This window comes from Papio anubis, chromosome 3 (genome assembly GCF_008728515.1).
Source record: "Papio anubis isolate 15944 chromosome 3, Panubis1.0, whole genome shotgun sequence".
NCBI lineage: Eukaryota > Metazoa > Chordata > Mammalia > Primates > Cercopithecidae > Papio > Papio anubis.
In genome coordinates, this window is record NC_044978.1 from 65,002,175 (window position 1) to 65,014,498 (window position 12,324).

At 34.2% G+C, this 12,324-nt stretch overlaps 1 long non-coding RNA gene across 1 annotated transcript in view; it reads left to right on the forward strand.

Moving 5' to 3' along the window:
- Positions 1-11,937, forward strand: part of LOC103884618 — a 28,652-nt gene extending 16,715 nt beyond the window's left edge. Inside the window, exon 2 of the long non-coding RNA XR_002522196.2 lies at positions 9,399-11,937. This is a non-coding gene — a long non-coding RNA (uncharacterized LOC103884618). The remainder of the gene's footprint in view (positions 1-9,398) is intronic.
- Positions 11,938-12,324: the final 387 nt, after the last annotated feature.

A 12,324-nucleotide genomic window follows, 5' to 3' on the forward strand; every position in this document is an offset into this window, starting at 1 on the left:
TTTGAGGTAGTTTATTAACTTCAATTTCATTTCTTAATTACCTGGAGAAGTACTCAAATGTCACTGCAATCAATCAGTCAGCCAACCTTTATTAAGTATCTACTTTTTTAGATTTGGAGGGAATAGAAAGAAACTTGACATGACTCTTTCCTTCCAGAAACTTACAGCCTAATAATCCAATGATATTCATAATTACCATTTGCTTAGAAGTTATTATGTACCAGATACTAAATGTAATATTTGATTTTACTTTTATAACATTACTATAAAGTTGGTGGCATTAGTTCTACTTTGTGGATGAAAAAACAGACTAAAAACTATCATATCCAAATTCACATATCTAGAAATTGACAGAGCAGGGATGCAAATGCATAATGGCTATATCACCAAGAAGAATGCCCTGGTGTACAAGCAAGGTTAAGATCCTTAACTTTGACTATGATTTCCCACTAGGAAACTAAAAATGAGGTGGAGGTTCTTTCTTTAGAAATACCACATAGTGCACTGCTTTTTAAAATTCACACGTTTAACCTGGGGATTTGTTAAAATGAAGACTTTTATTCAGTAGGTGCAATTATTTAAATGTTTTGTCCTCTCTAGTGCAGCAACATTAAGAGGTATGGCCATCAGGAGATAATTGACTTATAAGGGTCCCACCCTCATGAATTAGATTAACTGATTATAAAAACTCTTAATTGGCCAGGCACAGTGGCTCACGCCTGTAATCCCAGCACTTTGAGAGGCCTAGGTGGGCAGATCATGAGGTCAGGAGATCAAGACCATCCTGGCTAACACGGTGAAACCCCGTCTCTACTAAAAATACCAAAAAAAAAAAAAAAAAAAAAAAAAAAAAAATTAGCCAGGCATGGTGGTGGGTGCCTGTAGTCCCAGCTACTTGAGAGGTTGAGGCAGGAGAATGGCATGAACCCGGGAGGTGGAGCTTGCAGTGAGCCGAGATAGTGCCACTGCACTCCAGCCTGGGGGACAGAGTGAGACTCTGTCTCAAAACAAAACAAAACAAAACAAAAAACCACTCAATGGAGGGAGTTTGCCCCATTTTTCCTCCTTTCTGCTCTTTCTTCCATGTGACACAATGTTTCTACCCTCTGGAGGATGCAGCAACAAGTTGCCATTTTGGAAGCTGAGAGCAAACTTCACTAGACACCCAATCTGCCACATCCTTGATCTTGGACTTCCCAGCCTCCAGAACCATGAAAAAAAAGTTCTATTTTTTTATAATGTACTCAGTCTGTGGTATTTTGATATAGCAACACGAACTGACTAAGACAGTAGGTCTGAGTGGAGCCTGAGATTCTGTCTTACCTCTGAGATTCAAATGCACTCTCTAGTGATACCAATGCTTTTAGTCAGCCCACCAGTCTGAGTAATAAGACTTTAGGGGAATTTCAACAAGGAAGAACAAGACACAGAGTGGAAATAATAATTATAAAATTTTATGTTAATGCCAGTTAATTCTGGCAAGCTTAAGACATGATCAACATAATTTCAAATTTTTACATATATTTATTAGAAAATTAAGAAACAACAAAAATTGATCTTTAAATTAGAGTCAAGATTACCTTACTTCTGCTTCCAGTTAAGATGGAGTAGTAGGGAGTTGATTTACCCTCCTGCTTGAGGTAACTAAAATACCAGACAACACATATGAAACAACAGTACTTAAGACATTAGATATTATAAAAAGAAGGGCAGTGATCTCTGAGAGTTGGAACATAAATGGCATAAGTCCTATGACTGTCCCAGCTTACTGCCTAGAGAAAGTTTCCAAGCCATAGGATAGAGAGGGAAAAGCCAGTAGAGATAAGTAGGAATTTCCATGTGCCTAGAGTTTATAGGGCAGAATACCAGATGAGAGAGGACATGAAGAGAAAACCTCAGAGATCTGCAGAGGGTCCCCCTTGAGTATTCAGTTGAATAGTCATCAACCCATGCATGTGAGAAAACTCTCTGAGGCCAAAGAGAGAGTCACCCAAAAGAATTTTAAGGAAAAGTAGCCATAGCTCAAACAGAACCAAGAATAGTGATTTCTCCTGACAGCTAGAATAAAAAAGGCTTAAAATTCACAGGTATCCGTTAAGAGTAAAAAGGGTCTTGGCTCAGTAGTGGGAAAACCTTAAAATAAATGAAGCTATTGTCCCGCCTAACAGAGCTTAAAAGCATGATTTAAAGGGATCAAAATTTTAAAACAACTGTGACTCAGCACAAAGCTCAAGAAATAAAAAAAAATCGTAAGAATACAAAAATATTATAAAGCCAAAACAAGTGAAACTCACAATATCTGGTATTTAAAATAAAAATTACTCAGCATGTGAAGAATCAGGGAAATATAACCTATAAAGAACAGAAAATCTAACAAAAAATGACTCAGGAATGATGCAAATGATAGAAAAAATAGACAAGTATGTTGAAACAGTTATTATGATTATATTCCATATGGTTTAGGAGGTAGAAAAAATTAAATGTATTAAAAAGATAAATGGAAAATATGAAAAGACTAACTAAAATATAAAAAGTTTCAACTTGCTTGAAATACAGAAAGCAGACAACGACATACCAAGAAACACAATCAACCAAGAAATTTTATATTATTTGTTATTCCTGTTACTTCATTGTATTAGCCAACACTGCCATGAAAATGTGACTTAGAAGGAAAGAGAAACATAGGCAGCCCATAGTTCCGTTTTCTTTTAATCTAGTTGTATTCATTAGTAAGCCAAAGGTCAAGAGTGTTGATAGAATATGTAGAATATGCCCATATCAAGAAATGAAATGAAAGCAGTAAGTTTTGTGCAGCATTTGTACTCTCCTGGTAAAAACAAAATAGATATACATGTATGAGCTACTAAATACGAGTTCTATAATTTCAGTAATTCTGTATTTGAGTTAAACACTCTTATATTTGCATTTAAAATAAGCGTTTTAGGTAAGCTGATTAATGACATTCCTGACTTACGTGAATCTTACAAAATGGCACAATACATACCATACATACAATTGAACCACCCAATTTTTACCCAAAAGCTTTGAAAATAACTAGAACAATTAAACCCTTTGCTAACTTTGCCACGTTTTATTTAACAATTTAATGCACATTTTTACAAAAATTACTACAGGCTACAGTTCTATATAAACCTGTTGAAATAAAGAAGATGGAGATGTTTGACATTTTCTTTCTTAACTCTCCCCATTCAACATTAAAAACATTCTCAACATTTGGGAAGAAAAGACAGTTTAGTATATAGTTCCCAAACTTTTTACCATCAATGACCCTTTTATTATTATGTTTTCCCACATATACTCCATATGTTGAAGAATCTGGCCTACCTAATAAAATGCCTCATTTGATTAAACTTTGTTCCCTCATTTTTCTTTTTCAAAGACAAATCTTTTTACTATCAATCTAGTCTTCTATCATTATGACAACCACTCTCAGTTAATATAATTTCAGCCAAAAAATAAAAAGATTACTATCTCCATTAGGTATCCAAGAATGCTGGCAAATGCCTCTGGGCTTTTTGAAATACTGAAGATGATTTAACCAAAATCCTCACTGTTGTGGATCAGAAAGAATAGCCTCTCAATTTCTCCTATCTTTATTGCAGTGGAAATTACAAAAAAGACTGAAAATACACAGTTGGTCAAGGGAAAAAAAGATAAGATTATAGGAATAATTCTGCTTCTGAGAAGAATACATGCATGGTGACTAATAAAAACCAAAAGTTTTTTGGTACTAATGACCAGGCAAATTCTCTTATTGATAATCTATTGCTTATGGGATTTGCTTCAGAGAAGGCAAAAAACAAATAAATGCCAATCCATATACCATTCAGTTTATTTTCCATATAACCTGACATTCTTTAGGCAGTGATAGATAATGAAGTTGCACAGGAGCTGGGACTGTACCAAGAATGATGAGATACTTTTATTTTTCTTATATTGTTTTAAAAATTGATAGAAAAAAGCTAGAAATCCCTTCAGATTAAAACAAAACTACTTTACTCTGATATTTTTAACACGTTATTCATTGGTCGTTGAAGAAAAACTATCACCAGTGAGGTATTTTAGGCATATATATATATCTATATATATATACACACATGTGTGTGTGTGTGTGTACTTGTGTGTGTGTGTACACATAAAGGTTTAAACTAGCTTTACTACCGTGTTTGTAGTACATGGTTTCAGTTGTCTTGCTTAATTCTACTTGGTTATTTGAAGTCTCTGGTTAGATGGTTGCCTTAGTTCATTTAGTGTTGCTGTAAGTGAATAACTGAGGCTGGGTAATTTATGAAGAAGATCAGGTAGGCCGGGTGCGGTGGCTCAAGCCTGTAATCCCAGCACTTTGGGAGGCCGAGACGGGCGGATCACGAGGTCAGAAGATCGAGACCATCCTGGCTAACATGGTGAAACCCCGTCTCTACTAAAAAAATACAAAAAAAACTAGCCGGGCGAGGTGGTGGGCGCCTGTAGTCCCAGCTACTCGGGAGGCTGAGGCAGGAGAATGGCGTGAACCCGGGAGGCAGAGCTTGCAGTGAGCTGAGATCCATCCAGCCACTGCACTCCAGCCTGGGCGACAGAGCGAGACTCCGTCTCAAAAAAAAAAAAAAAAAAAAGAAAAGAAAAAAAGAACATCAGGTATCTGGTGAAAGCTTCAGGCTGCTTCCACAAATGGTGAAAGGCAAAGGGGAGCTGGCATGTGCATAGATCACATGGTAGGAGAGGAAGCAAGAGAGAAAGGGAAGTGCCAGGCTTTGTTTTTTTTTTTGGTTTTGTTTTGTTTTTTAAATAACCAACTCCCAAAGGAACTAAAATATTCATAATTCACTCACTCCCTCGTCCAGAGCGGGCATAAATCTATTCCTGTAGGACCTGCGCCCATGACACAAACACCTCCCACTACACCCCACTTCCCAACACTGTCACAATGAGGATTAAAGTTCAACATAAGATTTGTAAGGGTTGAACATTCAAATTAGCAATGGTATACTATTTTTCTAACTGAAAGATAAATCACACAAAGTTTTTCATGAATTCTTGGTGCTGTCTCAGCTCCTATACAGCTCCAATATCTATCACTGCCCGTGTACTTATAGGCCCTGTTTATTCTGTCTTTCTAAAAGATATGTCTTGTGAACGAACCTTTTTTCCTTCCAAAGCTAGCAGGCCTAAGCATAGATGTTAGTTTGTGCTACTTCAAATCTGGAAACAAATATCGGTAGAAGAATTCAATGTACTTTATTATAATCATAATTTAACTTTAAAAAGTTGTACGTAAGGGGTGTGTGTGTGTGTGTGTGTGTGAGAGAGAGAGAGAGAGAGAGAGAGAGAGAGAGAGAGAGAGAGAAAGAGAGAGATTTCTCTTGTAAATCATAAAATATCTATTTGTTCCTAAATAAAGAGCTGTCAGGCTTAGCTTTCTTATGGCTATTCAACCAGTACCTTTCACATAATTGTTCCTATTTTTAATGGATAAGGGATTAAACCCATGACTCATAGCTTAAATATTTTTGTGTTTTTTATTATAAATAAAAAATAAAACAAAGGTTATAAACCAATTTCCTGTTTCTATAGCATAATTTCTCAACCTGTCTTTATGAGAAATTTATCTTGATTATACAGATAAGTGGAGTCAAAGTAAGCATTCCTTTTCAACTGTTTGATCTAAAATGTTCTGTTATTTTTTTGAATTATATTGTATCTGTACAACACCAGAATACTTGATTAAAAAGTTAAAAATGAAAATAGTGGTTAAAACTACTTTTGTGCCAGATAGAAAAGAATTGTGAAGATTTGGTGAAGGTTTAATCTAAAATTTTCTTTTAATTTCTCCATTGTCCCCCCCTACAATTAAAGTTCTGTATGCGTATATTCTCACTTTTAAAAAAGAAGTTACAGCAATATTATTTTATGATCTTTTCATAACACAGTGGAACAATAAGCAGCACAATAAAGAATGCATATTTAATTGGTATAGGCCAACTTAAGTTTTTTACTTCTAATTAAACTCTTTGAACATCAGATTGACATAACCATTTGCTTGAACCATTTTGAAAAAGTATGGAGGGGAACTTCCATGCTAATACAAGATTATAGGTTGCTAAAAAGGATTCCAAGTGGGAGTCATCTGACCTCACTGTAAATATTTCCTGTCAAGGGACACTTTTACCTTTAAAGATAAATCTTTGAAAACAGTTGTTTTTCTGAAAAAGTGCTGTTCAATCAGAAGTTAATTTAGTATTTATTATTGTTTTTTATAATCTTATTAATGGTGTTTAAAGCAGGTGAACAGCTTTTATCCCAGAATCTTAAATTAGTTTTCTTTTTCTTTCTTTTTCTTTTTTTTTTTTTTTTGAGATGGAGTCTCGCTCTGTTGCCCAGGCTGGAGTGCAGTGCTGCGATCTTGGCTTACTGCAAGCTCTGCCTCCTGGGTTCACGCCATTCTCCTGCCTCAGCCTCCCGAGTAGCTGGGACTACAGGCGCCCGCCACCACGCCCAGCTAATTGTTTAAAAATTTTTTAATAGAGATGGGGTTTCACCATGTTAGCCAAGATGGTCTCAATCTCCTGACCTCGTGATCCGCTCTCCTCAGCCTCCCAAAGTGCTGGGATTACAGGCGTGAAGCCACCACGCCTAGAAAAACTAGACTAGTTTTCTAAGTTTTCTAGTTTTATATAACAGAAGACCATGGAATAATGGGTTTTGATAATTTTTAAAAAGTACTATTAGATTTGTTTAGATTGTTCTGTGCGTTAGGGTTTGGTAATGGTGACTCAGGTTTCTTTTTCTGTTTTTTAAAATTAAGGTGTAATTTACATACAGTAAAATTTACCCTTTTTAACATACAGTTCCCTGATTTTTAATAAACACATACAGCCATGCAATCATCACTAAAATCAAGATAAAAAAATTCCATTCACTCCACAATTTCCCTCTTGCTTCTTTACCCACTAATTCCTTTTATGTCTACATAGCTTTGCCTTACCCAGAATGTCACGTAGATGTAATTATATAACATGTAGCCTTTTGAGTCTGGCTTCTTTCTTTAGTATAATGCATTTGGGATCCATCCATGTTGTTTCAAGTATTAATAATTTGTTCTTTTTTACTGCTGAGCAGTGTCACATTATATGGATGCACCACAGTTTATTCATTCACCAGTTGAAGGATATTTAGGGTGTTCTCACTTTGGGCAATTACAAATAAAACTGCTATAAACATTCACATACAGATTTTTATGTGAACATAAGTTTTGACCGTACTGTAAATATTCAAGAATAGAATTACTAGGTAATATGATAATGGCACGTTTAACTTTAAAAGAAACTGTGCAAGTCCTTGCTAAAGTGGCAAACTCTTAGCTAAAATTTTGCATCCCAAAAAGCAGTGCAATGCTCTTCATTTTTCCCAGTACACTTAGTAATGTCAATGTCTTTCTTTCTCTTCGTTTGTAATTCTCATAGGTGTATAATCATGTGTCATTGCGGCTTTTATCTGCATTTCCCTAATGACTAATGACGTTAAACATTATTTCATGAGGCTGTTTGCCATTGACATAAATTATCTGCCTTTCAGATGTTATGGCTCATTTTAATACAATTTTTTATTTTGTTATTATTGAGATTTGAGAGTTCTATATATATTCTGAATATAAATACTTCATCAGAAATATTGATTGACATCTATTTTCTTTCAGCCTGTGGCTTTTCTTTCATTGTCTTAACAAGGTCTTTCAAAGAACAAAATTCTTAATTGTGATGAAGTTCAATTTATTATTTTTCCTTTTATGAATGCCTGAATTCCTAGGTTTACAGATAGCACTAGAAATAATTATTTCACACTGCTCATGTGCTAACTCTTCTTCTAACATTTTCTAATTTGCTATGTGTTAGCTGTTCATATTATATTTTCTAGGTTCAAATTTAATTTTCTTCAAAAAACAAATAAATAGAAAAATTTTTAACTGTAGTTTTTCCAGATTTCACACTCCTGGTATCCAATTTCAGATTATTTTAATTGACTCTTGGGCTCCCAGCTACTATCCTATAGAACCTTCACATATAACGGTAATTTATGCCTTGTAAAAGGGCAGAGGTGAGAAGATAGCTTTTACTAAACTGAAGGACAGTATATCTAAACTTTAATTGTAGATTTTCATATGTGCAATATTTTAGTCACTACTTAATACTATCATTTGAACTCCCCAATAATCTTATCATATTAACTAATGTAGTGCAAAGATCAAGAAATGGAAATAAACAGTTCCTCACTATGATTTGACAGAAAAGAGATAATACATATGAGCCAATAATTTCCCCATAAATGATCAGATTTTAGGCATATTAAGGATTGTATAAGTTTGAAAATTGATTTATATACATCAACTGCTTTGCTAAATTCTAGAGGTTCATGAAGAAACTCCTACCACAGTCATAGGCTTACCTCCCCACATTAAGAAAATGTAATGACTATTTAAATATTGTATTTACATAAAAAACAGAGGAAGAGAAAGCTTGCTCGGCATGAACACTGTCAACATATGACCAAAGATATTTAGCTTATCTAGTTTTACTGGCAACTCCATTTTCCGGAGGATGGTATATTTAAATGGAAACCTAGATTTCAGAAATTAGTCTGTTTTTATTAAGGTTAAAGCACTGTAGTATGTAGTAAGAGGCTTCTCTTTTATAACCATTACAATGTCAGCAAAAATTTGAAAACCAAGAGCAGCTCCTGAAGAGAGTTTGTCCAGAGTGAGTCAAAAGTTTGAAAGAGAGATGCCTAATAAAATAGTTCTGTTAGAGATTCAAAAGGTGAGAGAAAATTCGATTAGGGTCTGGGAGGCTGCTGGAAGTACAGTGTTATTGCTGACTGAGGGATGGCCCAACTCTGTTCCAGCAAGGAGTAAGTAGAAAAGTCAGTCAGGTGAGAAGGCTGTGTAAAACCGAATTCTGCAAGAGTTCATAAGATTGACAAAGCGATGAGGTTTTACATTTACCTGTAAAATATCTTCTTGGAAACAGTCTACAGACTGATAGGTTTTAGTAGGTGAGCATGTCTTGAAGAACCCACATGGATCACACTCTGATGATTTTAACCAAACAAAGGAAACTTTAAGTTCTTGGTGGGAAGAAGACTGCCAAGAGTAAAAAGCAGTGACATTTCTGTTTTGGGGTACTGTGAAGCCATTACAATATAGGAATTATTAATTTCTGTTTGAATGTTTAGATCATGCATATTCGAATGTAAAAACAAAAATCTATTATAGCCTTGATCCCATTACAGTAGCAGAAATTTGAACTACAGAAAGATTATCCATAAGGTATATAATTCTAATCATATTTTATAATCCTGACATTTTCGTTCTTCTAAAACCTTAGGTCATTATACAATCTTTCTCGGACTCAGCTCCCTAATTCTTAAGGTGAGAAAAATCAGTAGTACCTACTTACTAGTAGTAGCAATATATGTGAGTCACTTAAAACAATATCTGGTACATGGTAGCTGTTTTACCGGTATTGCTCACCTTCAACCAACTTTCTTCTGTTTTAGCCACCATATGATTATGGACATTACCCATTTTCCACAACATTTTAAAAAACTCAGTCAAATAGATCAATAATCATTGTCTATTTCATTGATACTATGAGACTTGGATAATTAATCATAAGCATTGTATGACTGCAAATTGATCCATGTATTCATAGTTGTTCTGGGGAACAAGTGACAGATTCTGATAAATCTGAGAAGAGCCAGGTTTTAGTTCAGGCCAGGATAAGGAAGGATTATTCAGCTAAACTTCTGAGGATATAAGACATGTTTGGCGATTGTAGAACAGATTCCAGAAAGCTTGCATTAGCTTTGCTTTGGCAGTCTTACCGGGCTTACTACCTATTAATTGTGCTTTTCTATTATTTTTATTCTAGGGAAAAATTTCATACACTTAGAAGAATTACAGAAATATAAGCTCTGCATTTTTATTTAGGGATACAACCAACAAGTTACACATAAGATTCAAATGTACTGGGACTAACTCTGTATTTTTATTTAGGGATACAACCAACAAGTTACACATAAGATTCAAATGTACTGGGACTAACTCTGTATTTTTATTTAGGGATACAACCAACAAGTTACACATAAGATTCAAATGTACTGGGACTAACTCAGAGAGATGACAAAAAAATACACTCCTCTTCTGCTTCTAATCATAAGATCCTAGGTATCAGAAATTCTTCTTTACATTTTTTTCTTTTTTCGAGAGTAATGTACTTAAGTTATTTTTGAAGTAGTTAGACTCTGATTGACTGTCTTAAACAAAAGCTATCATATAGTGAATTCTTCATCTGACAACTCTTTGTCTTTATTCCTTTAGTCCATGATGATAATAACATCAATATTAGTGATAAGAGCAGGTACTTATTAAGTCCTTACTCTATGCCAAGAACTAGTCTATACATGTCATGGTTTAATCAGCCAATCCTTATTGTAACACTCAGATGTAAGTTACAGCTATCTTTCTCATTTTGTATATAGGGAAGCTTATAGTTTAAACAATTTACTCACTATCACAAGAATGATCATTTGAACCCAGGCAGTCAGACTTCAGATAGGAAACATTCTCATTTCCTTTCTGGAACAGACAACATGCATTCACTTGGAAACTCTATGCACTCATAACAATAGTTCCGTTTACCTTGGACTTCAATATTTGTTTGATCAATGTTTCTCTGCCATTTCTCAAAAATAAATAAAATGAACCTGTCACCTCAAAGAAAACATCTGACAGTATTTGTTGCCAGTGAAAACATTCAATTAGAATTTCAGAAATCTTGTATCCACCACTATGAGCTCCACAGCTTCTAATACCTAAAGATTAACAATTTTTAAAGATAACTGCATAATGAAAGGTGTCAACATGAGGAGGATCTATAAGTTAGTGACTTTTCTGTATGACCAATGAATGATTTTACAAAATCACACCTGATAAAATATCTATTCAAAGTACACGTTAAACCAATGGATTTTAATTTAATAGAGTTCAAAATATTGATTGATATGTTTACGGATTTCATAGTGCAACTAAACCTTAAGAAACTACTGCTTGTCAAATTTTGATGAAGTGTCAAGGAAGAATACATGAAAAATCTGAAAAGACTTAAAATATTACCTCCCTTTTCCAACTAAAAACCTATGTGAGCCTGTATTTTCTTTATATATTTCAACCCAAATAATGTATCTCAATAGATCCAATGCAGAAGCAGATGTAAGAAACTAGCTGTCCTCTGTTAATACAGACATTTAAAAGGATTTGTAAACATGTAAAAGCATGTCACTATTCTTGCCAAGTTTTCTGGTTTGTTTTGGAAAATATATTTCCCACAAAAATATATTATTTATGTTCACATGGAGAGGATTTGTTATTGTTATTCTTAAATTACTATTTCTGTTTTAATTAAATATTGATAGATATAATCCACATAAACAAAATTCTTTGAGCATCTTTAGTAATTTTTAAAAGTGCAAAGGGTCCTGAGACCAGCGTGTTTAAGAACCACTGCCATGGACAAACAGTTCCTGCAGCATTCCTGAGGCATATGGAAGGAAAAATCTATTTAGATTGTTTGAAAGTTCCTATTCACACTCAAATACATTTTGCAAAGGGAGATGGAATACTCATTGTAAAAGGTTCCTTTATGAAAAGGCATCTTTTCAAGCTAGGATAAATATGTAAGTACTGCCCCAGTGAGTCTGATACAATTTCAGAAAAGGAAACACCATACACATTTCATACTAATTTTCATACTTATATTTGACTATTATGTTAAATATTTAAGCAGAGGTGCTGTATACTAAATTCTGTGCTGCTAAAAAAAAAAAAAAAAAAAAAAAAAAAAAAAAAAAAAAAAAAAAAAACACCTTGGAGTATTAAAAAGATCCCTGGACATAGGAGCCTTTCACATTAGCTCGTCCACATTATGATGGACCCTTTTTAAATCATTTGATTAAACACATGAAGAAAGCTTTCATTGATATGTAGACCTAAACAAAATGTTTTCATTAGAAAAAGGAATTGTTTATTTTAGAAAGAAGTTTATACTATGAACTAATTCTTCAATGTGAAATTACAGAGGTACATTATGGAATGTTTAGCATCAGGGAAATAAGGGTTAAAATGGATCGCATGCTACTGCAAAAATTTTGTTTTCCCTCTCCCCAACCTCCTCTGTATTTCCTGCTTTGTGTTCTTATTAAGAAAACTACTTCAAGGCTGTAGAAGATAGTTCTTGATGTCAAAATGACACT